The sequence below is a fragment of the Manacus vitellinus genome, unplaced genomic scaffold (genome assembly GCF_001715985.3).
Source record: "Manacus vitellinus isolate BGI_N305 unplaced genomic scaffold, ASM171598v3 scaffold_38_pilon, whole genome shotgun sequence".
Lineage (NCBI taxonomy): Eukaryota > Metazoa > Chordata > Aves > Passeriformes > Pipridae > Manacus > Manacus vitellinus.
Genome location: NW_021940526.1, coordinates 3,838,300 through 3,865,996, shown reverse-complemented (window position 1 = coordinate 3,865,996; position 27,697 = coordinate 3,838,300). Strand labels below are relative to the sequence as shown.

The following is a 27,697-nucleotide window of genomic DNA, read 5'->3' as shown; positions in this document are numbered from 1 at the left end:
CAATACCAGCACTCAGGTTTATCCCTTTGCCTCCCCTCCAAACCCACCAGGCCATGTGTGCCTGTGTGTGCACACCCCGAGGACTGCAGTGACTCCTGGAAGGAGGAGGACAAGGTGCAGCCCCATGGCCCCTCTCCTCTAGGTGAGCTGCACCACCCAGTGTAATTCATACGCTAATCCTGTTTGATGATCCAGAAAGAATGTTTCGAGAATGTTTCATCCCTCAGTAATTTTGTTAACCTCTCCTGGCAACAAAAAAAGGGCAGGTAATGAAGTGGTGTTTTCAAAGAGCATGAAACCTAGAGAGCGTTTCTTTCCTTTGGGAAGGGCTCAGAGGCAGACCGAGGACTTCTCCACATGGCTCCACACTTCATCTGGGGCTTGACAAACAAACTGACCTCGTGGGATACTAATTCAGTCCTTGGTTTCTTTCTTGTATCAAATGCTGCCAACTGTGCCTTAAATTTGGGCCAGATGCACGATGGTTTTATGACGTGATACTGTGAGGAAGTCTGGGTTGAATCTAACAGAGGCTCTGCTAATGGGGCTGCTCCTTCAGGGCAGCGGTGCGGTGCTGGCATGGGATGCTCCAGCCATTCCCTGTGCCTCCGTGGGAATATGTCTTCAGCAGGAGCTAATGGTTGGGTTTACCGGGGTGGATGAGGTTACTGGGGCTGACTGGGGCTGGTAGTGTGGTGAGAGAACATTTTCTGATGCACTGGGGTTTGGGAGAGCCTTCTGTGTCACCCTTATTTGAGCAGAAAATGTCAGGTTTTGTTCAGGTTCGTTCCTGAATTACTTGTGTGCTGCAGGAACTACATTCATGCATTGCCAGGGCAGATCCTGCTCCTTGTCCAAATGGACAAAACTGACAAAGACAAATCACGTTCATCCTGAGGTCTCCTCGCCCACCACAGCAGGGCACAGCTGGGCTCGGAAGCAGCACAGCTCACAAGCCCAGCTCAGTGCAATCCAAACCTAATCACAAGACTGTCCTGCTCCTTTCGGATCTCGTCACATCCCAAAAGCTTTGTGGAGGATCAACCAAATCTCCTGTGTTTTCATTTGCTAAGCTCAGTCAAGTGATACAAAACCCAGAGCACTTTTTCTGCCAATCTGAATTTGCAGTGATTAAATCGTGCTGTTCTAGGGGGTTCGTTTTCACGGACAGATATGAATAACTATCAGTTAATATGCTTAGGAATCATAAGGAATATTTGGTAGTCTTTACAGCTACTTAGCTAACAGAAATTGGCATAATTCCTTTGAATTCCTTTGTTGTAACTCAGTGTTGTCTCTTTTTTGTTCTCTTTCCTAATCATTTGATCACTGTCTTCACATTGTGGTGAAACTTTCTCCTCTTTACACAGCATTTATTTCCCAGAGACAGCCCTAAATACTTGTTCTTAAACCTGCCTGCTGAGTTCCTGACACTCCAAAACTTCCTGAGGCTATGGCACACTCCTTGTTACTGTGCAGGAGTTTGGGGCTGAGTGAGCAAGGCCAACTCAGTATCAGGCTGTTGAACTATGTGTGCTTTATATAATAAATAAATAAATACATTATTTGTTTATTTTATATTTAAAATGCAAATTATTGGGCTTTGTGCAGGACTAAATGAGTGCTAGTGTGAGGCAGGGTGGCAAATTATGATGCCAACAGTTTGATGTAGTGAGGACGAACCACTCCAGTGGCACACAGAGCTTGCCCATTTTTTTCTGTGATTGGTTAATATAAATAACTTGAAAAGTTCTCTACGCAAGAAAGAAGCACAGCAATTTTACTAAATTTACCAAGTTTACTAAAAATTAAGGGAAATACAGTCAAATATCTTCAGGTAGTAGCATAAGCCCAGTAACTTGTGATTCAGGACAGAATTACATTCCGTGTGATGCAAGAACTCTTCATAAGGCAATTACAGTTCTGTCCAAGATACTTCCCGTGAAAAAATACTTTTACAGCAGAAACATTTTAAAATATTACAATTTCCCCCCTATTTTTTTATCTGTCTTGAGGCTCTGTTAGCTAAGCAGCCCCGGTGCCGATGGGCTCACAGGGGTGTCAGCTACTGCTGTGTTCCTGTGCCTGAGCTGGGAACAGCAGAGACCATTATCCACATCTCATGGCTTCTTTCCATTTGCTTTGTCCTGGAATCTGTGTCCAAGGAGGCCACCAGTGACAGGCAGCTCCTCCCTGAGTCTGACACCAACCCCTCCCTTTCCTTGGGGAGCAGAGTGGGTTTGGTGGGATGGGGCCATGGCTACCAGCGAGGTCTCACCTGAGGCTCTGCCCACACAAATGTTTGTGCTGTAGCAGAGCTGAGATGCTACAGGGCTCCTTCCCAAAGTGGAAGGGGGGTAGGAAGACATGGAGAGGGTGTATTATCATTTCCCTGACCACTGCAGGTGCAAAGAATTTGGTAACAATATTTGCTCTGGAGCCAAATTGCTCTCAGACTCCCTCCGATGTTTATTCAGTTGAAGGGAATTACCCAGTTCTTCGGCTGCACAACAGTCACCAGGGAAGAATTCCCAGACATGGTATTTTTCTTTCTTTTATTTTATTCCCTTCTGAAACATGCGTCTAGACAAGTGACAAATGGTTTGGTTGCATAGTTGAAAAGTACCTGAATGTTTCCTCCCTCAGTCCACCCCCCAAATGCACCCGAACTGCCTCAGCTCCTGCAGATTGGGCCGAGAGCCTCCAGAGAACAACCTGTCCTGTGAGCTTTTCATCTCCTCCTGGTGTTAAGCAGTTCAAAGACCTTCCAACCACACAGCTTTTGCAAAATACTTTGCTCTTTGGGTTTCTCTGTCTGAAAGCAAGAAACATACAGAAGCATGAAAAAATAAAATTAAAAAATAATATAAAACCAATACACAGATATGCCTCTGAACCCTCCAAATCTTAACATAATAGCGTTCTTAATTCAAATTAAAAATGCAAAAAAGTGGTTTCTAGCAGTTTAATAAGAGGAGAAATGTTTGAATCCATGTTTAAGCTTATTTAGACCAGGAGCTTACTGCCAGTAGCCTCTTGTCCTGATGCCTGTGGCATGGAACACAGCAGACATTCCACAGTCCCATGGATGGGCCACACAGGACATTTGACTAGTATGGCCCATGGTCATGATCAGAGGCTGTTTGCTGAGCTGAATGGATGCAGCTGGACAAATCCATGTGAGTCCAAGGGGATTCCACTGGACAAAGAAGTCTATGGCAGGGCTGATGGTAACATTTTTAGGACATGGATCAATATTTTCCTGCTCTAAAGTAATGACAGAGTCAGGGCTATTTACTGGAAACAGTTAACTAAGATAAGTGAAGGCCTTTTAGATTGTCTGTCCACCCATTTTATTATGTGTTTGTCCAACCAGTGATGCAGCTGGTCCCACCCTCCAGGCAATGGATAACCAAGTGCTTTGGTAAAGTTTGTCCCATTTATACTATGTCATAATTTTTAAAAATATTTCTGGATGTGGTTTTTACTTTAGTAAGTCATCTAGGAACACACTCCAGCACTGCTCTCAGGTTTTGTTCCAAGGTGGAGGTAGGAAGGGAGTGGGAGCAATTTGGTTCAAAATGCAGAGCTTTGGTGTGGCTCTGGTCTCTCCACCACCCCACTGGCTCAGTGCTGACACACAGTAAATACCTGAGCTGAGCCAAAGTGCCTTACTCAGTGTGGGAGCGGAGGTTCACTGCAATAAATTAGGTAGGAATAGGGAAAACCACTGGTTTCTGCTATCCAGCAGCTCATTTTGGTTCTTATTCTTCAGTTAGCAATCTATAAAAAAAATTATTGCAAAACTTGACTCTTCTCTCTGGAGTCAGTAACATCCTCTGTGCCAGGTGGTGCAATAACTCAAAATAGGGCAGACCCGGGAGAGAGTTAGATGGGGTTAGGAAGCAAATTCCAAACCTCCACTGCAGCTGGTTCCTTACTGCTAAAGGCTGAGTAAGGAGAAACCCAATATTGCAGCTCTGCAGTAACACTGGAAGATGGTAATTTCCATTCCATTCAAATTTTAACATGAAAAAAAAGTATTTCTTTGGCTTGATAAATTCCACGCGTCCTTCCCACCTGTTTCCATTTTAACGCATAGAAACACTCTAGTTCATATCTCGTTTCCAAGTTGGCACAAGTCTCTGGTTGGTTGGTAGTTCTATAACTTAGAGTATGGTGCTTTGTTTTGCTACTTTTTTCTTTCCCCCCTAATGTATTGAATGCTGAGAGCTGGTTCTTCAGCTGGTGTCAAGTGGTGGAGTCCTGGCTCTTCTGGAGAAGAGACCCCATGGCTTCTGAAAATTACTGCAACGTTGGGTAACATTACTAAGAAATATAAAAATCATGTCTCTGCCTAATAAATGAATGCTTAGACCAAGATAATGCAGGTAACCACAAAGACCTCCCCAAAAAATCTGTCCTTAGTTCAGTGTTACGGATCCAAGGGAAGCCGCTGAGCTGCCCCGGCTTAAGGAGCTGCTTCATACACAGCTTGTCGACACGGAGAAAGGGTTTTTTTAAAACTGTGGGTGATGTCAAGAATAAAAGACCTTAGTGAATAATCCTAAATAAGGAGCAAGCATTTAAACAAAGAGCCACTGTGGAATTTACAGACAAATGCATGAATTGGCCCCTTGTAAAATGGACAGCATTTTACTCCAGGGTGCAGCGGCCACTTCCAGCCTTTCGAATTTCCACAAAGTTTTAGAAGCTAAGTGCTAAAGAAGATAAAAAAGAGAGATGCTAATCAGTGATGGGATTGCATCTGCCCTGAGAGTTTTGATAGGTTCAGGCTGGACATCAGGAGGAATTTCATGGAAAGTGCTGTTAAACACCAGAACAGACTGCCCAGGGAGGTGGTGGAGTCCCCGTCCCTGGAGGTGTTCAAGAAATGACTGGATGTGACACTTAATGCCATACTCTAGTTCACAAGGGGGTGATGAGTCACAGGTTGGACCTGCTGATCTCAGAGGTCTTTTCCAACCTAAATGGTTCGGTGACAGGATGTAAGCATTAGCTCCCCTTCAGTACACCTGGATTGGCTTCAGCCCTCAGATCACTGTCCAGCTCATGAAAGGCAGGCACAGCAGCAAAATGGATCTGCTGGGAAAATACAGCTGGCTAGTCTGGAATTCCTTTGCACCTCCATCACGTCCCATCCAGACACGTTAGACCTCCCTTTGTGTGCACAGCAATAACAGCTCCAAGCATGGCAGTGTGCTGGTGTCACACGTGCAGTTCCTACTGCAGTGCAGGAACACTGCTGGCTTTTATACTTTGGTGTCAATGAGAAGGAAAAAAAGTAAAGAAGAACTAGTGCTGCCTTAGCTCTTTGGCAGAAGAGCAATAATTTCAATGCACAACCCCCCCACACACATGCTCTGCTGGGTTACAGGCGATGGTGTTGCTTGCAGTGAAACACCCCAGCTGGGTGGGACTGCAAGGAAATGTTCTCTCCTGCACTTCTGTTTGCAACAGGGGTGACAGGATTTCAGATTACAAGCACCCGAGTGATCAACATCCAAATTATTTGTCCACACACAGTGTAGCAGGGAAAAAAAAAACCACCCAAGAAAACTGTGTTGTAACTTCAAATATGTATATATTTCCATGCTTGCAACTCTCCAATGATTCCCACTGATTATCTCAACATATGTTTTATTTTTCTCTAAAAAAAAAATAATTCAACACATTTTTGTGACACGTTAGATTGGCTAAAATAACACATATAATCCTGCTCTGAGTAAATTTAACGCCACCATTCCCACTGACTGAACTGATTCAGCATTAGAGCCCCAGTGAGGAAAAGTCCACACGACGTGTAGAAGCGTAGGACTGTAAATGCACTCTGCACTGGGGACACACTGATCTCTTCTGGTACAGAAATAATATTTTTCCATGACCTGGACATACACAGATGGTCCAGTCCTGCACAGCACAGGCAAAGCTCCCACTGAATTGAGAAGAGAAAAAAACAGGTTGAAGATTTGCGATTGCAATTGAGGTCAGTGCAGCAGGATCAGTGTGGTTGGGAAATCTGTAGATGTTGCAGTTTTTCTTTGGAAAAAGTTGTGGTCCAAACATGCTGCTCAGGAAGTGTATAATTCCAGCAGCAAAGCTTGGCTCCCCTTCCAATTAGGATCTCTACAAGCACCGGGCTCTCATGTTTGTGACACATTTTTCTGCAGTGGATTATCTGCATGTCCAGCAAACAGGTTTTCCAGGTGCAAAGTGGTGCATGGAACAACACCCAGAGGGGTAACGCTCAGAAACTCATGATAACTTCATGTGGCAGGTCCTGCACCACAACAGAGCCAGGGGAGACCTGACTCACAGTGCTCAGGGATGCTTCCCTAACACAGGGCTTTCCAGGATGAGGCACAAGTGGAGTGCCAGGTTAAGTTTATCACAGGTTTGGCCCTTCCTGCCATTCCATGGGGACACCTGACTGACAGGGGAGTGAGAACGATCCAGGACAGCAGAGAAGTGGTGGTGTTTTGTGAAACAAGGAAATGGCTTGCCAATGCTAACTGCCCCTTGGGATCTCACACTGCCGTGAGGGCTCATCCTCCGGGACCTGTACCATGGTGTGGCAAAGAGAAAATCTCTTCAGCTGGCAAGTGCAAACAGGCCATTCCAGAGGAACTGAGGTCTTGGTGTAGCTGCGAATTCCCCAAGAGGAGGGCAGCTGGGAGCAGCAGCAGGTATTGCCCACACCAAGCCAATTCGGGATGCTGAGGTCTCTTGCCATAGGGCATTAAGGACAGATTCTGTGGGGTTTTGCTGATGAACTGCAAGAATTCAGTACAGAAGGTGTGCAGCTCACCTGTAAACAGAAGTGATTCTGTACCTGGCAACCAAAGGCACTGTTGTAGCCGAGTCTTTCCTGCCAACCTGAGGTCCCTGTGTTTCATGGTCTGCATGGATTACGGAGAAACCATGACCAGCGGGGACAGACTGAGAGTCATTAAAAATAATAAGCCGACAAATGACATATCCCTGGCTGTGGAATGAAATACTTGACAAACCAGATGGGCCCTCTTATCACTGATTTCTCCATCTTACCCACTCAATACTGATAATGTGCTCAGAGGAGTCTGTAGAGTCGTGCCAATAAACACAAATGCCTAAAAACTGTCTGCAATGAGGCTTCGTGATAAGAGGTGAGAGAAGAAAGTTGTTCCTGAAGTTACAAGGAGTTGAAAGCTGTCTTTTTGGATGGTGGGTATAAAGCTCTGAAGGTTCACTACCATGGGTCCCCTGGAGGCCTTGGGGTGGGGTCTGCCACACATCTTTGTGTGAGAGAGAAGGTTTTGTGTGTTACTTAGAACTGAGTTGCTGAAATACTCATTTGATAGTGTTCATATTTATAAACATTCCAGTAAAAAGGATGAATAGTGAGATGAGAAATTTTGCAGATGATGCAAATGTGGCCACAAAGCACTGCAGTAAAATGGCTGATGCAGTGCAGTGTCAACAGAGGCAGAGCACGTGCAGAGAACTCACCCTCGCTGTACCTCAACACAGACAAGCCCTAAAAATAACACTTAGCAAAGAGAGCTGGGAGGCCTCTGCAAATATCATTTAAAGTCCATCAGAAGAGGTAACTATCACGTTAGGAATGAGTTGGCAAAGAGACAGGAACAAATCAGAAAACATCATTACAGCACTGCTCAGTGAAACTGCAGCTCCATGGTAGTGTGTTTCCTGGCCATCAAACTCCAGAAGAGCTGAGCTGAACTGGAAAGTACAGGAAGGAAGCATTCAGGATGAGGAGAGATGGGCAACAGCTTCAACAAAGATGGAAAAACAAGCATATGAGGAGCCTTCAAGGTAGAAAGGGCTGACAGAAGCAGGAGGTTCAGTAAAGGCCTTTCAGATCATGACTGACATAGAAAAAATCGAATAGGAACTGGCTGTTCACTGCTTCTCCTAAGAATTAGAGGGGACCTGGTGGTGCTGTCACACAAGGAGGTTTAAACCAACAGAAGGAAGTACTTTTTCATACAAAGCATAATTAAATTGTGGAACTCATTGCCACAGGATGTTGCGGAGGCCAAAAGTTATAAATGGCTTGAGAAAGGGATCAAAAACATTTGAGGAGGATAGATCCATGGGTGGCTGTTAAAACACACTGGTCTGGAGGCAGCCTCTGCTTTGGGAAGTCCATAAACCGCGGATTGCCTGGAGCGAGGAGGGTACAGCAGGGGAGGGATTGCTGAGCCTCCTCCAGGAGTTTCCTCCTCCTGCATCGCCTCCTGGCTATGCTGGGAGATGGGATACTGGGAGATGGGATACTGGGAGATGGGATACTGGCCCATGTGGCCTTTTGGTGTGACACCACTCAGGTCCCACCTCTGCTGTCTCTTCTTACCTTAATTAAAATAAAACCCAACAAAAACACAGCTTAAAACAGGAGAGGGGGAAGAAACCACCCCAGCCCTCCACACACTGTTAGTAGTCAGCCTGGTAGTTGTTTTATTTTCTTTAGAGTGGACTTTGTGTTGCAAGTGGCAGGAAGCCATGAACCACAAAAATAAAATAATTCTAACCCTAGTGCTAAGTAAGGAAAACAAAGATGGCTCAGCAATTAGCAGCATTATATATGTTAGTACTAAGTAACAACAGATGTCAGGACTTGAGCCCTTTGCATTCCTCGCAATCCTTGGGAAACCAAAGCCTTTTGACGTCGCTATACATTATTGCAGTTATTTTGGGTCTGAGGGAGCAGCAAAGGCTCTGGGAGTGTTGAAATATGTAGGTTGCTGGGGCTGGCCGGGTCTTACCTGTGCCTGCCTCCCCGTCCTGCGTCCCTGCGCTGACTGAACAGGCCGGCGTGCGCTGTAAAACCCTGCTCTGTAAAACCCGGCTCTGCAAAGACATGCGCTGGCCATGAGTCATTAGCAAGCATGCGAAGCTAATTGGCAAAATACTCATAAAAGATTTTGAAGGTGGGTTAATTACAATTCATTACACTGTAAACTGTCCCCAGGCTATTGTTAAAAAATGCAGGAGTTTCAAGGTCCAGTATTTTATGATTCATTTTGCCATGCAGTGAAAAACAGACTCTATATCAAACTACATTCATTATAGTTAAGACCACAAAATCTTTATTGGTTTTCCCAACATTCCCTCCTTGTTATATGAATTCATATGGACTGCACATTTCTAACAATTGGCAAGAAGACATGAAATAAAATTTATTATATTTTCTTACCTTCTACTCAGTTGAAACCTTAAAAACTGCCCCTTCTAGTTGCTTTACCTCCTCCCACCTTGGTTCGAGCTGATAGGATGGGAAATTGAAAATAAACAGAGAAATGACTGGGAACAACTTTGCCACGCTGAAGATTTGGCTGTCTGATGAACCTGGATGATGCCTGTGAACACAGGGACTCCAGCTCCAAAGGGACACTGGTAATGGAATAGAAACAAAGAGTTTATCCCTTAAGTACAATAGATAATTTTTAAAAATTCAGAATGGACACAATTTTACTGTTCACTTGTATTTCAAGATGAAGGCTCTTGTTTCTAAGTACAGGATGCACCTTCAGAGATCTGCTCAGGCAAAGGTACCACTTTACTCACAAGAGTGATACTTGTGATGCTTTTCAGGACAGGGACTTTTGTCTCCTCACAGCCAAATTCTCCAGTTTATAAAAGAAGATAACAGAGCCTTTGACTGTCTTTGCTTATGCCAGGACTGTCAAAGACTTATATTTTCTGGAAGGTCTGTGGGAGGGAGGCATTACTAGCCAGTAGCTTGGTATAATTCTCAATACTGCTGTGTTAAGAAAAATTTAATAGAGGACCCAGCTGTGACCTCTGTGGGAGCAAAGCCAAGCCCTGCTCATCAGTGCTACCTTTGTACCCTTCTCCCGGGGTGCTCCTTATCTCCTTGTGCTGGCTGGCACTTGGGCTCTCCTTTGAGGCTTCAATGGTGCCATTCAGCCAGGCTTTTTGTCCACCCCAAAATGCTGAGCTCTGTTTGCCTCTGCAAACCCAGTGGACTTTCTCCTGGTTGGCCCAGCTTGTATCTGACTGCACCCAGTCCTCTCATATATGTCTAAGAGAACTGAGGCTGGCATTTCCAGATCAGCTGAGCTAATTTTGGGGTTAAATACGTTGGCTCTAAATACACCATAATTGCAAAGTGAATGATGGAAGTAGCCAGGAACTCTCCCCCATGAAAAATGTTGATGGCATGGATGGATTTGGTTCCTTCACTTAATATTTTACTTTCTGATTTTTTTGAGGTGATGGGGAGAAGAAATCTCTCACTCAGGCAATCACTGAATTACTGGTCTTAGTTTTTTCTTATTGAGACCTCTACATCTCTCAGTGAAAGTGAACATTTTTGGAGGCAAAAATTTTCATTCAATTGAAAAATGCCTTCTCCATTACAAAAGAATATTAATAGCAAAACCCAACCCAAACCCTTCTAGCTTGGAACTGGTCACGTGGGAAATGTCAGTTTGTTCTGGTGAGACTCAGCAATGGATTTATTGAAGTGTGTGATGTTTTTGTTTGCATTAGCACAGTGTGAAGTGATAAATACCTTGGATTGGTTCTGTTGTCTGAGCTTTTCTCTGGGAAACTGGATTTTTTTTTAAATGACAGTGCCAGAACTGCCATATTTACTGAGACCAAGACTGTGTCTAGCTTGACAGGCTGATCCCTCCCAAATGATGTGACTGGAAGCTGCGACATCAGGAATGAAGCTCGAGGGGTCACCTGTGCCATATGATTTACAAGGGGGGCATTTTCCTACCTGGACATCCACTGTATGGGATGTGCCCCTGGCTTCCCCTCCTTGCTCTCCCAATTGCACTGATGGGGACCAAGAACTGGGCAAATCCCAGTAGGAGTCCATAGCCCAGTGGCGAGAGCTCGGCTGGGTTTTAATTTGCTATCTGGGAGCAAAGACTTTGGAAATCAGAGTTCAGTGACAGTGATATTTATGGGTACTCTGACTAATCTCTGCTCCTGGGACCTAACAACTATATCCAAAAACATTAGCAAATACTCCTTTTGTCTTGTTTTGTTTGGGTAAGAATTACAACTGCTCCTGTTGCCATCTCACCTGGAACAAGCACATGAAGCAACTTCATCAGCTTCACTTCGTGACATTTAGCAACGTCAGTGCTGTTATTGCACAGTGACTGAAATGGAAACAAAGGAGGAAAAAATGAGTGACCAGAATTTTCCAAACTCTCACAAAATATTTGTTCCTAGTGGTGGAGATATTTTGCAAGTGGCAGGTGTCAGTATCGAGTACTGAATTCTTCATTGTCCCTTCGGTCTCGTTATAAACACAGTATTTGTTTTTAAACTAGACTGACCTTTTTCATCACTCCTTTTTAGGGTCATTCCTCTGTAAGGCACACAGATGCTGAATTTGGACAGGACCTCTTAGCCACAATATAATATATAATATAGTATATAATATATAATATATGAAGCTCCAAAATTTCAGAGACTCCATTAAGAATACTGTGCAAAAATTGGGATTTTTGCCATTGGCTTTATGGGCTCTAAAATTATACCCTTGCTGCTCCTTGGAATTCATCTTTGATTTGGAAATCATCTTGACAAGTGCTGTGATCCATTGCTCTCCAAGGAGATTCCTGCTACTTCATCGTTTCAACGAGGCTGTAAATAACAGAAGAGCCTTACTCATCAAGTGCTCCTCCGGTCCCAGCTCAACTCAGAGTAGTCAGGAATGGGCAACAGCAAAATGTTAATCAAATTCCTTCAAATCTCAAAAGAAATGTTGAGTAGAGCTTCTCCAGGACTGCAGAAAACTCTCCATGGGAAACTGTCAACATTTCTATTTAACATATTGTGTCAACATTTGGCATCTGTGAATCAGCTGGTGAAGTGTTTGGAAAAACCAGGAAAAGACAATGTTTTGGATGTTAGGAATATATAGCTATGTGAGTTAATACACATGAAATGTATCCATCTTTCTATCTAAAACAGACACACTACCTATATATAAAGTTTTCCTCGCCAACTATGCATGTGTGCATATGTGATATTTATATACAACAGGAAAATGTTCTGTCAGCTCCAGCTTTGAGCCACCTTGAGAGCAGATTTGTTTTCTGCTTGGCTGTTTAACAAGGCCCATTTTGACCAGTGGCCTCTCCTAGCCAGGAGCTGGACACCCCAAAAGCCACTCTGGGACATTCAGGGTTGGCCATCGCTGTTGGTGCTTCCAGAGTCACTGCCATTGCTAAAGGCCTCTGGACACCTCCAGGCAGGTGCTTGGGGAAAAAGCTTTCCCCCCCTGGCAATCTGGGGCAAAAATCCCATTGCCTTCAGAGAACCTGGATTTCACTCCCAGTCCTTGGAAGACTTTTACAGATGAAGGCAACCTGGAGCCCTGAAATGAATTCAGGTGCCCTGTGTGACCTGGACAAGGTGCTCCTTGCCTTCACTTCCCATCTGGAAGATGGAGCGGTAGCACTCGGTTTGCGCCTCATGTTTATTTAAAAGGTGAACTCCTCCAGGCAGGGCAATCCCTCACAACGTGTCAGTGCAATGTCTACTGGAAGGCCCTTGTCTCAGCTCAACCTCTCATACTACACGAAGGCAAACAGTAGGACTTGGCAGGCTGCAGATTTCCAGCTAGAAATCTAACACCAAATAGTTCTCATTCTCTCCTGCTATTGGCACTTGGCCCCATTCATGATGATTTTGGTTTGGTGGTTTTTTTTTAAGAAGGTACAAGACCAAATCCTGAGGGCCCTCTCTCTATCTCCAATTCCTGTGACAATTGGTATTACACTCACAGTCTGCCCCAAAAGTGTCCCATGGTTTTCCATTCTGATTTTAAAACAGCAGAAAGCAAGACAGCATGACCTCTCTCTGGTCCTGGAGCTGCAGCTGTAATCAGAAGCTGTGTGATGAAGTTCAGCTGGAAGAGCAAAGGAGAGGAGAAAAAAACAAAACACAAACCAAAACAAGGGAATGCCATCAAAGTCTTTCAAAGTCAGAAATTCATTTTACCTTTGTCAATGGCTGTGGTTTTCAAGGATAAAGATCAAAGTGCTGACTGTGGGCAGAGCTATGACAAAGCTGAGATCAGTCTGTTGAACCCTAACATTAGTGCTACAGTTAGACTGTGTCTAGACGAGCTCAGGTTTGGCAAACACGGCAGTGGAGCGCTTGCATCAGAGCTGCAGCAAGCAGAGTGAGGTATCCAAATTGCAGAGGGGAAGGAGCAATCAGACTCCAGTAGAGTGAAACTGGAAAAAAAGGATGTTTAGGAAAAGAATCCAACCCCATAAAAAACCCACTCCCAGAAAGACAGCTGAGAAGATCCATCCCTCCCTCCTCACTCCTGTTTTTTGTATTGTGATTAATGTACACAGAAAACTGAGATAACTGGGGGAAAGTAATGCCAAATTCTTATCAATACAGATGAGCTGGCTTCATATTCCTCCAGCTCTTTCATGTGGAAATGAGAGTGCATCTGATGAGGCCAAGCCCATGTTTGAAATAGCTCAGCTGGGATGTGCTCCTGGTGAGGGTTCAGGTGCCTGTGCAGAGAATCCCTCCAGCTGGACCCTTCCTGAGGGCAGAGAGAGCCTTCAGCTTCCTGCCTTTCCCTCTTCCTCCTGGGGAGGACAGAAAATAAATCCACGCTGGGCCTGAGCTGCCCCTGTGCAAGGGGCAAGGTGGGTTTAGCTGCTGAGGGGCCCTGGCCTGCAGGGTCCCCACCTTTCCCTACATTCTCTTGCATGGACCATTAAAAATATGGGTACAGGGATGAACTCTAAGATAAACTGTGGCTGCTGGACAGCCCCCAGCACCAGAGCATCTCAAAGCTCCCCAGAGCCTTCAAACCAACCCTTTCTCATCACAGCTCCATTGGCTTCCTCCAGGCAGGGCAAGTTCAAAAGAAGCTGCAGACTGACGTGGGCAAACATGATCCCCAAGGGATGACGACAAAGGGTTTCAGCTGTGCTTCACTTAGGGGAATGAGCTGCCCATTGTCAGGAATATGGTGGAGGACTTGCTGGAAACAATTAGCCAAGGGACTGGTCATACACTATTCTCAGCTCTGCTCCTGACTCACCTGCATGGCCTCAGGGGATTTACTTGCATATTTGTGCCTCAATTTACCCTTGGTAATGGCAGAGATAGTAACAGTCTCATGCAGTGGTGTGAGAATTAGTTAATTAATATTTGGAAAGCACTTTGTGCCTTGACGTCTTTGTGCCTTTGTTTACCCATCAGGAATATCAGAGATAATAACTGTCTCATGGAGAGGTACAAGGATTAATTAATTATTTGAAAAGCAGTTTGAGATTCTTGGATGAAAGATCCTGTGTGAGTAAAACATATCATTAAAAACATCTCCCGGTCCTCTGTGAAGTTAAAATAAAGCTGGAGCTTCTTAGTCATTCAAATAATTAAACCATAAATACTGTTTATTTTAATCTTCCCTTTAAAAAAATAATCTAATCTAGGCAGTGATACCAGCCAAAGAATGAAAAATGTTTCAAATTCAGGAGACCTATCAATTTGAAGAGCTTGATTCTTAATTGCTTTTTGATGTCTATCAATGGAAAGTGAGAGCAGTTGTATTTACAAATGCCTGCAAAAGCACGGGGCAGCTGGGAGGACGCCCACAGCTCCTCTGCAGGGTTTCAGCCTGCACATTCTCATGGACACAGCAGCTGTAGCTGCACAGGGTTTCTCACACTACCCTATTTGACTTGCTAACCAACAGGGAGGTGCAGAATAGCCCATCTTACAGGCATCCCAAGGCCAGCTTCCCCCAAAAACATGGGTGCATTGAAGTGGGGCTGAAAGAGCAACTTCTTCCAGGAATGGTGGCAAAGGGACAATTTGACCAGGCAAAGGCACCGGTCACCAGCAGAAGAATTGATGGAGTCTCTATTTAAGATCATCTTTTATTCAGAGGGGTACATCCCAAATATGGGAAGCCCCACTTCTCTGGGGACTTAGTGTATATTGGGGCATAAAATATATGCAGTTGGCCCATGTATCTTTCTTTCTCTCTAGTTTTTGTTTTACAAAGTCCATATGTGAAGCAGAGACTTGCAGAATCGAGGTCTCAGTTTTTAACTGAAAGGGGGCTGTTTTAAGGTGTGACTACCGCTGGGAACCTGCTGTGCTGGTCACCCCAACCACTACCTTTCCCCTTGTCTCAGCCTTTTCGTGGCCTCCCACTCCTCTCTGGCCTGAAAGATTTTGCAGCCATGGCCGAGTAGCCAGTGTGGGAATGTGGGGCAGAAGAAAGGATGTAATTGCCTTCCCGAGTTCCAGTGCTTTCATTAGTTAAATGTCCTCCTGTCTTTCCATGCTAGTCCAGCTTCTACTGAATTTTCATCAGACCAGAAGAGGCCTTTAGGGCCATTTGAAAGTAACCATCAGATAAAAGCGATTGTCATCCTCCTTATGCGGCAGGCAAGGAAGCAGACACAGGGAGACTGGTCACACAGGAAGGAGAGGAGGGACCTGGTGACTCAGAGCTTTGATTCCCAGCTGGGAGCTTGAGACGCCACTCCAGCCAAGCATAAAAGCACATGGTTATCTCTCCACTCATGAATAATCCCATTGATTTAAGTCATAAACTTCAGCATCGAGGCCTTAACCATCTGTCTATGCTCACCAAGAGCAGATAAACAGGTCTGGATGGACACAAGATACTCCTCTGGACATAAAGGAATAGCAGCAAATTGGTAGTTTCCCTGGTTTCTGTCTAAGAGAAGCAGCAATGGGGATGGAAAGGTGGCTTGGTCCTCAAGATGAGGGGTCACTCAGGGATGATGGAGCTCCTGTGCCCTCCCCCAGGAGCTCTCTCCATGTTGGATGTGAGTGAGCTCAGCCACCTCCCTCAGGATCATCCCACTGGATGCACATGTGGGGCTGCTTAGCTGGCTGCAGACACTGACCTTTGGCAGTGATTCTCCAGAGCACAATGCCCAGCCGATGTGATCCCTGTCTCCAGGCTTTGCTGAAGGGGATCCAGGTTCCCCTGGGAGGTGAATGGGCCATTTGCATATATGATGACACCCAGCATTCTCTCTCAACTGGGATTTACTGATTTCTTTATCCCTTTGCACACACTGAATTGGGAAATGACCTGGTTGTGAAGCAGAGACTTCCTCCAAAACTCTGAAACCCAGTTCAGGGTACAGTTCACTCCCCCATGGCTGCCTCTAACCTTACCTCTCTAGCACAGGGCTAAGAGATCAAGGGAAATGAGAAGGAAGCCACATTCCTGTTACTGATGGGAGAGCAAGTGAAGCACCTAAATTATATATGGTGTGCCTTCCAGATGGTTGGAGCGTTGATCCCTTCTATTATCCAAAGTAACAGTTCCATAGACACAATAGAGGGGACTGGAGACACCAGAGCATTTGGGAAGCACAGCTGACTAAAAAGAGTGTTTGGTGACATAGGATTTTATCTGAATGTCTGTTGTTCCACCTCTCCCCAGAAGGAAAGGGTATCAGCTCAGGGAGGGAGCAAAAAGGTTGCGAACCCAACTGGAATTAGGTAATTCTGTTAGCAATTTATAAGGGCAGGGCTTAAGTTCTGCAGACTGGGACAGGAAGTGGGGGCTTAAAAAAATGTTCAATAAACCTGGGTAAAGCCCATTTTACTTCTCACTTACGAGAAGCTTTTGGTTTGGTCCTTTGCAGCTGCGGCCGCTGCCTCGTGATCTCTCAGCTGGAGATGTGTGAGCTAAAGGGACCCGATCCCCATTGCCTAATATGTCCAAATATTCTTCCTGGTCTGCATCCATCTGCTGCCTCATGTCATTCTGGCATGTCGACATGGAAACTGAAGGTGTGAAAGGAAAGCTCCTTCTGCTGCCTTTAGCTCCCGACAGTTCAGATATGGGTGCAATGCTGCCCCGGCACCGTGTGAGGCTCAGCGTGTGCTGGAGCAGTGCTGCACCACATTGCTGGGGCTGGCGCTTCCAGGGGGGCTCCAGGGTATAAAAATAGGCCAGGCTTCCCTTGTGGCTTCTTGATAACTGAAATTCAACTGATCAAGTCTCGGATTAGGAAGGGTGGCCCTTGTTCTCACTCAGAGCTGGGGTATCAGCTCCTGGGCTGGTTTCTGAACCAGCTCCCTCTGGCAGAAGTAGTTCTTTAAGAATCAGTGGCCAATACTGAATCCAACTCATCCACTTGCACTTGGTTGCAGATTTCCCTAGCAAAGGTGCTGGAGCTTATAATTTGTATTTAATTTTCCTCTCTTTCATTTTTCCCTAGGAATGCAAGGGGGAACAAAACCAGGAAAGGATAGAAGGGATGGAGGAGCCCTGCTCCAGCCTGGCACACTGCTCAGGGACTTGGCAGTCTGACTCCTGATCCAAGCCCTTCCTTTAGACTGCTGCCTGACCTGAGGTAAAGTGCACTATTGCTCAAATACAGTCACATACACCATTCTTTCTACAGCATTTACAGACCAGCAGGTGGGAGGCATCCCCCTGGAGCCAGGCACTTGTAATACTCTTTACTAAGGTATCTGCTCCCCAATTCAAGGCATGGAAAAACCAAGGGTTTCACAACAAAGTGTGGAAACCCCCCAATAAATATTGGCTCCAACGCTCCCTTTCAGGCCACACCCCAAGAGCAAGCGAGCCTATAATGGACAAATCCTCCTCTGGCAGCGGGCCAGAGCCGGAGCACCCTTTGCCCAGTCCCAACCAACTTCCCACCATGCAAAATCACTGTGGGAACAGGCTGGCACGGCCCAGACAATCCATGGCACTGCACCTTTGCTCATGACAGCAACACCAGCCAACTCACAGCGTCTCAGTGTCTGGCCAAAGCGGGTGGCAGACGGCTGTCTGAAGCTGGGACCTGGGAAAATGGGGATAACATCAGGAAAAAACAAAAACATCTTACGTACCTACTGCTCCCATCTCATCCCACTCTGGGGAGATGCCTCCTTGCTGTGCTCTGAGTCAGCTCCTGGTCTTGTGGTCCTTCAGCTCTCCGTGGAGCTGCTCCGTGCTCGCAGGCTTGGGGCTGTTGGCACGTCCCGTCCTACCTGCTGTGTGTGAGGACTTTGCAGCCAGCGCTGGGAACCAGTGGCTTGGCTATTTCCACCCTGTTTCGGCTGGTTTGGCCCACCTGTGTGTGTGTGAACACAGCAGCAGCCTCCCCCGTGGGTCAGCAGGTCAGGATGGAGCAACAGCACCTACCTGGGAGTATTCTCTGGCTCCTTTGAAAAATTTCCCCAGATTTCCATTGGATCTTAGGTTACCACAAAGTATCTGCCTGGATCTGGGCTTTGATTCTCCACTCTGTAGCTTTATCCCAGGCTGGCTGGGGCAGTGCCTTTCCCTCAGAGACCACAACTGACAGCTCTCCTCTCAGGGAGAGGGAGGGATGGGGCAGTGGTTGCGTTTTGAGGGTGGGGAGAGGGAAAGGCTGTTTGAGGCCACTGTTTGCATGGGGCAGCTGCAGGAGTGGCGAGGATGATCAGCAATCATCTTCTTTCTCCTTCCCTGGGTGGCTAACTCCATCTGGGGGACCACACTGCTGGCTCTTCCACTGCCTCCCTCCCCAGATCCCACATTCCTGGCTCTCCCTATGCCGCTGTGCCACCCCAGCTCTCCACCAACGCCTCTACTGCTCCCCAGGCGAGTCCCTTCAGCTGTGGTGTGGCAAAATTCAGTTTTGTCCACGTGGATGAGAAGTGTGGGCTCTTCATACAAATACCGTCCTGCCTGCAGGGAGCAGGGTGGGAGCTAGACCACACTGGGGCCTCTCATTTCCTGCAAAGGCACGTTTGCAAGGCACTCGTGGGGAGCACCAGGCAGCTGAGGGACAGCGAAGGGCAGGGCCAGCTCCTCAGCGAGGGAAAAGTGGGTTAGATCAACAGTTACCCAGCTTTCCAGCAGCTGTGGGGCTGGCCAGGGGACACTGAGGTAGGCTTGTCATGCTGCATGGATGGCTCACCTCCTCAGCAGCTGTAAGGCACACGGGTGGCCGAGCTCCACCAGGACAGGCGTCGTCTGCCCCACCGGCTCTGCTGCTGCAAGTGGCTTCATCTCTGCAGAGGAAGCACACACAGAGAAGCTGGAACTGCCAAGTGGGAATTCAGTTTGTATTCACACCCAGAGCTGGCCAAAGAAGGAGAAAACATCCGTCTCAGAAGGGTTTTCAAGATTTGGCTTCATGTTTCGGTATGTTCAAACACAATCTGTCTACTCCCATCAGGAAAAACAAGAGGAAGAAAAAACAGCCCAGTCTTTAGAAGTCAGGGCTGCCATGGCTAAAAAGTACATGAAGCACATGGCTAAAATTAGGTTAGTCTGAACCCATGACATGAACACAAACCCACACCCCCTAACTGGATACTAGGGGGTTCCTTTCTCTCTTGTTGTGCTAAGAAATTCTGGGTAGAATATCAGGAAGCAAAATGCAAAAAAACCCCTCTTAAAAGTAATAATAATCCTCCTTCCAAAATTAAAGCTCAGCTGTGGAGCTTCCATGTTCCTCAGCCATGTATGTTTTGTGTTTGAGAAAATTCCTGGTAGGGTGTAAAGATTTTACCTATCTGAGCTTTGCATGGTTTCATTATTAGTAGGCCACAAATGAATGGAGTGGATGATGCAAGAATGAGTGCCAATAAAATATTTACACCAATTCTTCATTCTGTGTGAAACAGCTTTTATATATATGCATATACGTAATACTATAAATAATAGAAATTATGCTCGTATTTTATAGCAGGGATGTAAACGCTGGTCCCAACAGCAGTGGCAAATGAACCACTCACATTTTCTGATTGCATAATTTGCCTAGAGGATGAATACATAATTACACTATAATTAAGTATAATAAACAGAGAAAATGATTTGAGAAGGAAAAATTATCACAGCCTCAACCACATCAGCCAGAAGCTCTCTTCTAATTAAGTTATTTTATTAAACAAAATGTTTTTAAGGTGGGTCCCCTTTGAAAATGTACATTATAGCCCATGTAATGCAATTTACTTTATAAGTAAAACACGGCTTGTGTACGGACAGACCATATCTGATGGGCCCCATGAAATACACAGCCACTGGGTCCAGCCCAGCCAGGTGCTGAGTCCCTCACACCCCGGTCTAAGGAGCAGACCCCAAGTGCTGCTCTGGGAAACTGCAGCCTTTTATTTGCATCACTGATGGGCTCTTTGTCTATTGCTTGGTTGGGTTTTTTTCCTGATTTAAAGGGAGAAATGCTAGCAGGGAATTCTGATGTTGTCATCCTGTCATGAAACAGTGGAGGCCAAGGACAAGAAAAGAGGTAGCTCAAGCTGGCCCAAACAGCTCATGCTGTTTGGAGTTGAGTCTCAAATGGTGTTTTATTCCCTCTCCGATGCTTTACCCTCACTGATCCTGCTCAGTGCTTGACAGGAAGAGAAGACGGAGCTGTCTTTTTTGTTACTGTAGCTGAAGAAATCCAAAATAGTGGTTCCTGATCTGAAGGACTCAGGAGGATCACCTAATCTGCTCCCTTACACAGCAAAGGCCACAAGACACCCTCCAGCTCATTCCTCTTGGAACTACAGCTTATTTTTCTAAATACCTGTCCTCAGCCAGCTGGGGACTTCAGGAGTTATGAGAGGAGCCTTGGAGCATTGCTCTGCAGTCAGACATGGCTCCTGTTTCATTCCCCACTACCACAGAAAGGAAAAAATGTTCACCCTCAAGTTTCAGCCATAAGATTTCTGGATACATCTGCCTCATTTCCACATTTCTCTTCCTCTTGTGAGTACTTGGAGATTGCAATCAAGTCTCTCTTCAAACCTCTCTCCTGTACGCTCTTTGCTGCCTGATACCCATCTCTGCTAATTTCCTGGCTCTTCAAGGCTCCTACAGCCTTGCGATGTTCTTTGGGAAGATCTCTGTGCATCAGTGACCTGATTTCTTAACTATTCACTCCCTTATTCAGTTCCCAAGTCACTTCTAAAAGTTTACTTGCAGTGATTTAGGTTTTCTTTCAGGTCATTGTAAGAAAGAGTACAACCTCAGTAACATCCCTTTGGTACCTGCTAAGGATGAATCTCAGAATGGACTTAGGAGGAGAAAACATCCCTGGCCAATGCCAGGTTGGATGGGGCCCTGAGGAACCTGACCTAGTGGGTGGCATCCCTGCCCATGGCAAGGGTGGGTTGGAACTAGATGATCTTTAAGGTCCCTTCCAGCCCAAACCATTCCATGATTCTATGATTCTCAAGACAATGCAGGGAAAGAAGAGGTTGTGTCCTAAACTGTCAGTTGTCCACAGCAGCACAAGGTCCTCGAATTCAAACTGGTGTGCTTTGTGTTGTGGGAACACCTCGGAATGCCCAGTGACCTTGTCTTTCCCTAGCACTGCCTACTGCTTTCCAGGGCACCAGAAAGAGCGTGGTGGTCCAGAGGAATCTTGTTTATAGAGTTTTCCACTCTTAAATATCTGCAGACCTCTGAACCGCAGAGTGTGGTAGGTTATTGATGGATTATGATGTGTGTGGCGACTGCTTGCAGGCTGTCCCAGGGTCTGTACACTCCTCACTGCAGCTTCTCTCCTCATCTCCTGCATTCCCAGTGGAATGGTGACCTGATTTCAACGAGGAGCTGCCATGACAAATCACGTGGCAGTCACAGACGTTGCAAACTCAAGCCAAAGAGTCATTCTCAAATGCTTGGCAAACGCCAGACCACAGAAACTCAATGTGTCGTAAGATTCCACTTGGTCCCATAATGATGGGTGGGAAAAAGGAGGAGGATTATCCGTAGACCTCAAAGTGTTTTACAAAGGAAGACAAATGCTGCTATTCCCATTTATTGGATAGGGCAACGGCAAGTTGAGACCTGCACAAAGTCACCCAATTAATCAGCCAGAAAACTGCCACTGAAACCCATATTCTGGTCTAAACAGGTTCCCAGACTGCCCTCATCTCTGTAATATCTGAGTACCCTCCAGTAGGGCACCAGGAGAATTTGGGCATGTCTACACTGGCCGACAAACAGCTGCCTGTCACTCCAGCCCCCTTCTCAGCCAACTGGACAAAAGCCATCTCCAGGTGGAAGGTGTGTAGCCACGTTCACACCATCCTGAGCCCAGGCGTAGGAACCCCACCACAAGCTGGGCTGAAAGCTCAACCCACCACCCCTCCAACTCAACCCTGTGGCTTTCAGGGTGTAGCTTGGTCACGGGGCACGGACAAAGCAGATGTGAGACTGTCTCTGAGAGCAGAGAGACCTTTTTTGTTCTAAATCCAATTTTATCACCTGTAGTGCCCCTGAGAGTATTTTCCTCATGCTTTAGTTCTCATTGAGCCATGGAGACAGAGCAGAAAAAATGTGTTGGTTATCTGGTTACAGCCTTATGGATCCCCGGAGGAGAGATCTGGAAGATGACACTTTAACAGGGATATTTGGATACACCACCACAAAAAAAAAAAAAAAAAGAAAATATCCAAAATATACATAGGAAGTCAGGAAAAAGGAAAGAGAAGGAGGGCATCTCTAAACTCAAGACCTATTTGTCATGAGTAAGAGTACTAAAAAATGGGTAAGTTAATGACCTGAAGGCAGACTAGCTGTTATTACAGGGCACTGTACTGGCAAAGCTCCTATACGTCACAACAATCATTCTCTCCAGACTTCTCTTCCCTTCCAAGGCATGAGGAAACACCAGTGCATTTAGCCTCAATTCCCTGGCAGGCAGCATCACTTCCTCGTGGGAGCTGACACAGCCATGGGAAGGCCGTCCTTTGTAGCAGCTACAGAAGCCCTGTGTGACCCAGCCAGTCTGACGTAGAGCTGGAGAGATGAGTCCTGCTCCAAGGAAGCCAAAAATCCCCAGGTGCCCTGAGACCTCGTCCTGGACTACTCATGCTCCCAGGTTTAGAAATCCTTTGAGGGTTGCTAAGTTCGCACGAACCACTCCCAGCTCTGGAAGTCCAGCTCTGCTCACTCTGACTTTGTTTTCCTCCCCGGCGCCCACTTCCAACGGGCCATCAGGCAAGGTGGGCTTTGATATGGAGCAGCACAGCCCCTGTTTGTGGATATGAATCCCTGCTGGCGGGGATCCAGTGGCTTCCCCAGCTCACCCCGCTTCGCCTGGGGAAAGCAGGGCAGCGTGTGGGCGGCTGGTTCTTCACAGCTCTGCATTTGTTGGACCTCAGCGCAGAGCCCCGAGCGAACGCACCGTTCATGCATATGCACGAGGGCACAGACGCTGCTGGAAAACGGACCTGCTTGACTTGGCCACGATCATCCAGGAAGTTTGTGGCAGAGCTGCAAATAAAATCCAGACATTTTGCCTTTTGGGGCTGTGTCTTCACAACAACGCTGCTCTTCCTCTGGGCATCTGGGCTTGTTGTCTTATCGCTGCTCAGCGTGTCTCCTTAAAGGGGAAGCGCGCTGGGAAAGCCACGCTTTAATTCTTTAGAGAAAATGACACCACCTACATAGGAAAACCCCATAGATCTTTGCAATTATTGCCATGCATGGATAGCTTTCCCTCCCTTTGTGATCTTTACCACTTCCTCACCATATGGAAGAGGCTTGATCCTGATGAAAATAGTCATGGTTCCAGAAACGCCACTCAGACGATGTTGATTTACCTCCACAAAGGATGTGGCCCAATGCTTTTGGCCAGACTTTTCTGCAAGCAGCCAGTCACATCTCTGTCTCCTCCACCCAGAAAGCTGGGGGAAGTCATGCAACAATAACTTTGCTCAAATTCACCTGGCCCACCCAGGGAACAGCTATTTCTGTATAGACACGGAAAACCCCAGCCTTGTCCCTTTAATCTAACATCTCCTGCGTGTTGCTAAACCTAATTTGAAAAAAAAAAAAAACAACCAACAACCTGAAAATAGCATTAAAGGAAGCAGAGGATTTGAACAGCACTATATTTTTAAGATGGTCTTTCTGGAAAACACTGTATTTAAAAAATGGCCCTTTTACCATGAGGTTTCTGAAACTACAGAGCCATCCCAAGCTTCCCCTGAGATAAGGCTTGTAATTTTGAACTGAGTAATGGAGTATGAACACAACTAACTGGCTTTGTATTAAGAGGCAATGTGTAATCATCTGGCAGTGTCATATTGCCCCCACTCTAGAGGGGTTTGGGGCTATTTGTGCTGGAAATTAAAGCTAAGAGCAACTTGATGATGAAGGCTGATCACCCTCCATGCCTGGCAGAAGGATGGTGTCTCAGGGTACAAATCTACCTGGAACTTTGGAAGCAAAAATCCACTCTTTGGAGAGTTTATGGTCCCCTGTCTCCCACACTTGCAGGACTCTTCCTTTGAGATGTAAGCCTGCAACTTGAAGTGTTTGGAAGGGCAGCTGTTGAGCTGTAGTGGGCAGAGGTTGCACACTGCACCCTGCTCTTAAATGAAGTGACACCAATTCATGACTATTTTAACAAGAAAATCTCATTCATTCATATTCCCTTGACATATTCCTCTTAAAGGGATGGCAAAACCAGAGAAACACAGGAGTTTCTGTGGTGGTTTTATGCCAGGTATAAATATCTATGTAGGAGCCTTTCAGACCTCTTTGCATTGCCAGAGCAAGGACCAGATCTGACTTTGGATTTTTTAATTTTCTTCCAATTTGCTGGCATGGAATCTGACAGCCAGGCAGATGTGTCTGCCTTGATCTTTGGTGTGGATCTCCTCTTGCACTCTCCTCTGTTTTTCCGAGCCTCAATAGGGGAAAGTGCAATTGCTGTCCAGAAACATTAATCGCAGCACCTCAGGTCTGTAAATTCTCAAGAGTTTTCCTCCTGGAGCTCTGGAAGACTTTGACCCATTTTCCAAACTGGGCCTAAAGCATATATACATAAGGGGAGCACACATACTTGGAGCATCTGCAAAAACATATGGTAGTTTCACATCCCACTAACCAGTTTCCTGGACTGAACACACATAAGTGCAGGCTTTGTGAGAACCAGCAGTTTCTGAGCGCTGGGTTTCTGACTCTCATCCCTGAACCGCAGCCCTTCCTCGACTCTGGGACAGATACCATTTCCCTCCTCGTTTGGCAAGTTACTGCGCCGAGTCTTTCTGGATCCTTATTCCTGCACAGCCTTTTCTGCAGGTGAAGCTCCTCTCTGGCTTCCCTGACAGTCTCTCTACCCACCTTCCCACTGCACCGAGAGATCTTGTGTTATCTCTGCTGAATCCCAAATGGGGAAGAGAGCTGTTTGCAGGATCAGTAATTACACTTCAGATATCCTGGGGTTGTGCTGGGCTCCTGATCTGCAGAACTCATTGCAAAACTTTCCATCTAAATCTTTTGTTTAACGAAAGACCGTTTTGCCAAAGACCTGCTTCCCTTAAATACACTTTTTTGAAGCAGAACTTCTAAGATTTCTGGCGGTTGTTTCTGACAGCGATATCATTTTTCCTGTCTTATCAACATTTTCTGTGCAAACATACCCACCTAACAGCGTGTTTTCCGTTTTAGGCACCAAGCTGGAGTCCCACATGCCAACAAAGCAACAAACCCCACAGGACTGATTTAAGCAAGCACAGGTAGACATGGAGAGACCCTCCCGCACCTTTCTGTGCCCGTGCCTATGCCACTCATGTGGTGCATTAGTTTAAACTCTTAGAAACACCCAGGGATGGAGATCCAAAGCCTCTCTGCGTCATCACTTCCAGCATCTCCCTCCCCTTATGGAAAGAACTTTCCTAAACTCTCACCTCCTTTGTTTTGCTGAAAATAAATCCAAGTAGGTCTTGTCCTTCCCCATGCAAACAGACCCAGTGATCACTGTACTCTCTTACCACACCCCTTTCAGCTACTGTCTTCACGTGTCAAGTGTCTCATAGCTCTCCTCTGTCTTTTCTAGACTAAACAATCCAATTTAAAAAAAAAATTCCTTACAGGTCATGCTTTTTGAAATCCCTTATCAGTGCTGTTGCTCTCCTCCAGACTTCCTCCAGAGTTTACATCTCTATTTGAAGTGTGGAGTGCAGATCTGAGGCCTGGGCCTCTCCAGCACCACAATGACGTCCTTGCAAAGACTGCTCTTGTTACCTCTTCTAATAACAAGTATCTTTCTGGCCGCAGCATCACACGCTAGACTTAGATTGGTGTTTGTCCTCTCCCAGCTCCCCTGCCACATTGCCAGGACCCTGACCTGGTTCCTTATGTGTATTTTAATTAAGCACTTCCCTTTTTTTCACCTAAGGCTATTTCTAAAGTGCATTCAGAACATTTAAAATCAATTCTCCTCCCAAATTTCGGGTTTCCCAGACTATTTTGTTGGTTTAACCTACTGTAAGAGCCCAGTCTGCTGCACCATCCAGACTGTTAACAGATATTTAAATGAACCATGAGCAGCACAGCCTTCTGTTGATGGTCCCCTCACTCTGACAGTGAATCACACCTGCCTAATCTTCAAGGGTGTTATTACAATCGATGGCTGAAAAATAGCAATTATTTCTGATAGGTATCATGTCTGATACCAAGGGCTGCCCGAAGGAGACCTGAAGCCAAGAGCGATACCAGTGAATAACACACTGGTGAATCCCTACTCACCACCTGTGCCTGAAGAAACAGGCTTCAGTACCTGAAACTACACTCTCCTTCTTTGTAAGAGGACAGCAGCAAAGCTGGATTATTCACAGCTCTGAAAGCAGGATGGGCACATCAGTATGGCCCTACAGCCAAGACGATGAGCTAATGAACCTCGTATTGTTAGAAGAGTCCCCACCTACGCTCACACAAAGGGCCGATTAGCTCACAGGTATGCAAACCTCTGGGAGGATGCCACCTTTCATCGCCACCAGAAGCGTTTAATACATGTTAAGGTGCCAACAGTTAAGTGTTTGTGTGTGTACAGATAGCACAGCCACTGCTCCTGTCCCAGGAGCTGCACACTGTGCCGGGGCAGTGCTGGGCACAGCTCTGCTGCCCCGGGTTCAGCTGGGAGTCTGCAGTGTGGGGGGCCCTTCCACCACTCCTGCAATGTCCTGGGGCAAGGAAGCCACAGACACCCCCCTGTCCAAGCCACTGATGGAATGTTGAGTGTCAGTGAGCTCAAAGACACTGTTCCCACTGGTGTGCTCCAGAGAGAAAGGTCCCTTGAGGAGCAGGGCTGTAAGTGCACAGGGCAGTGTATTACTGCTTGGGCTGGTTGAGTGATGATGTGAAACACGATGGTGAATCCCCATCACCACCCCGTGGGCACTTGATAAACACCACATTTACACTGCTGCCAGTGTCACCTCCATAACAAGCCCTGCATGGCCCAAAAGGGAAACAACCAGGTGGGAGGAGCTGGGAAGAAAAGTCCTTTGAGGTAACACTTTCCCTTTTCCCTCCAGAGGTGAAGCCCTGCTGTTCAGAGGAGCAGCCGTGCTGGGGCTGCACGTGGCCCATCATGGCAAATCACCCACAACATATTTGACCTCTTTCACTGTCCACCAGCAGTTCTCACATGGCAACCGGCTACAGCAACCTCTCTATGTCATACATTTCATGTCACAGAAGAAAACAAATGATAATCGAAGGAAGAAATCCCGTCTAGTATGAGAAAAAAGGAAAAGTCAGTGACACATTTGCTATCTTCCAATGATGTACCTTATCGTGAGTTAATGTAGGAAGTAATGTCTTGTCACTGTCTTTTCCTCTTCTTCCATGCTCATTGCTGAAGATTTGAAGGATGTCAGGAATGCTCCCTACTAGCTTAAC

At 46.3% G+C, this 27,697-nt stretch overlaps 1 long non-coding RNA gene across 3 annotated transcripts; it reads right to left on the bottom strand.

Moving 5' to 3' along the window:
• Positions 1-2,543: 2,543 nt before the first annotated feature.
• LOC108640592 lies at positions 2,544-27,697 on the bottom strand. Of its 3 annotated transcripts, none has more exons than XR_001921293.2 (7): positions 27,587-27,697; positions 17,911-19,059; positions 12,801-12,925; positions 11,087-11,165; positions 9,221-9,417; positions 8,790-8,874; positions 2,544-2,815 (listed from the first exon to the last, which is right to left on the bottom strand). It is a non-coding gene; the product is annotated as an uncharacterized LOC108640592 (long non-coding RNA). The 3 variants fall into 3 exon arrangements; XR_001921294.2 differs by having other exon boundaries at positions 8,790-9,417; positions 17,911-18,054; positions 18,966-19,059; XR_001921292.2 differs by having other exon boundaries at positions 8,790-9,417.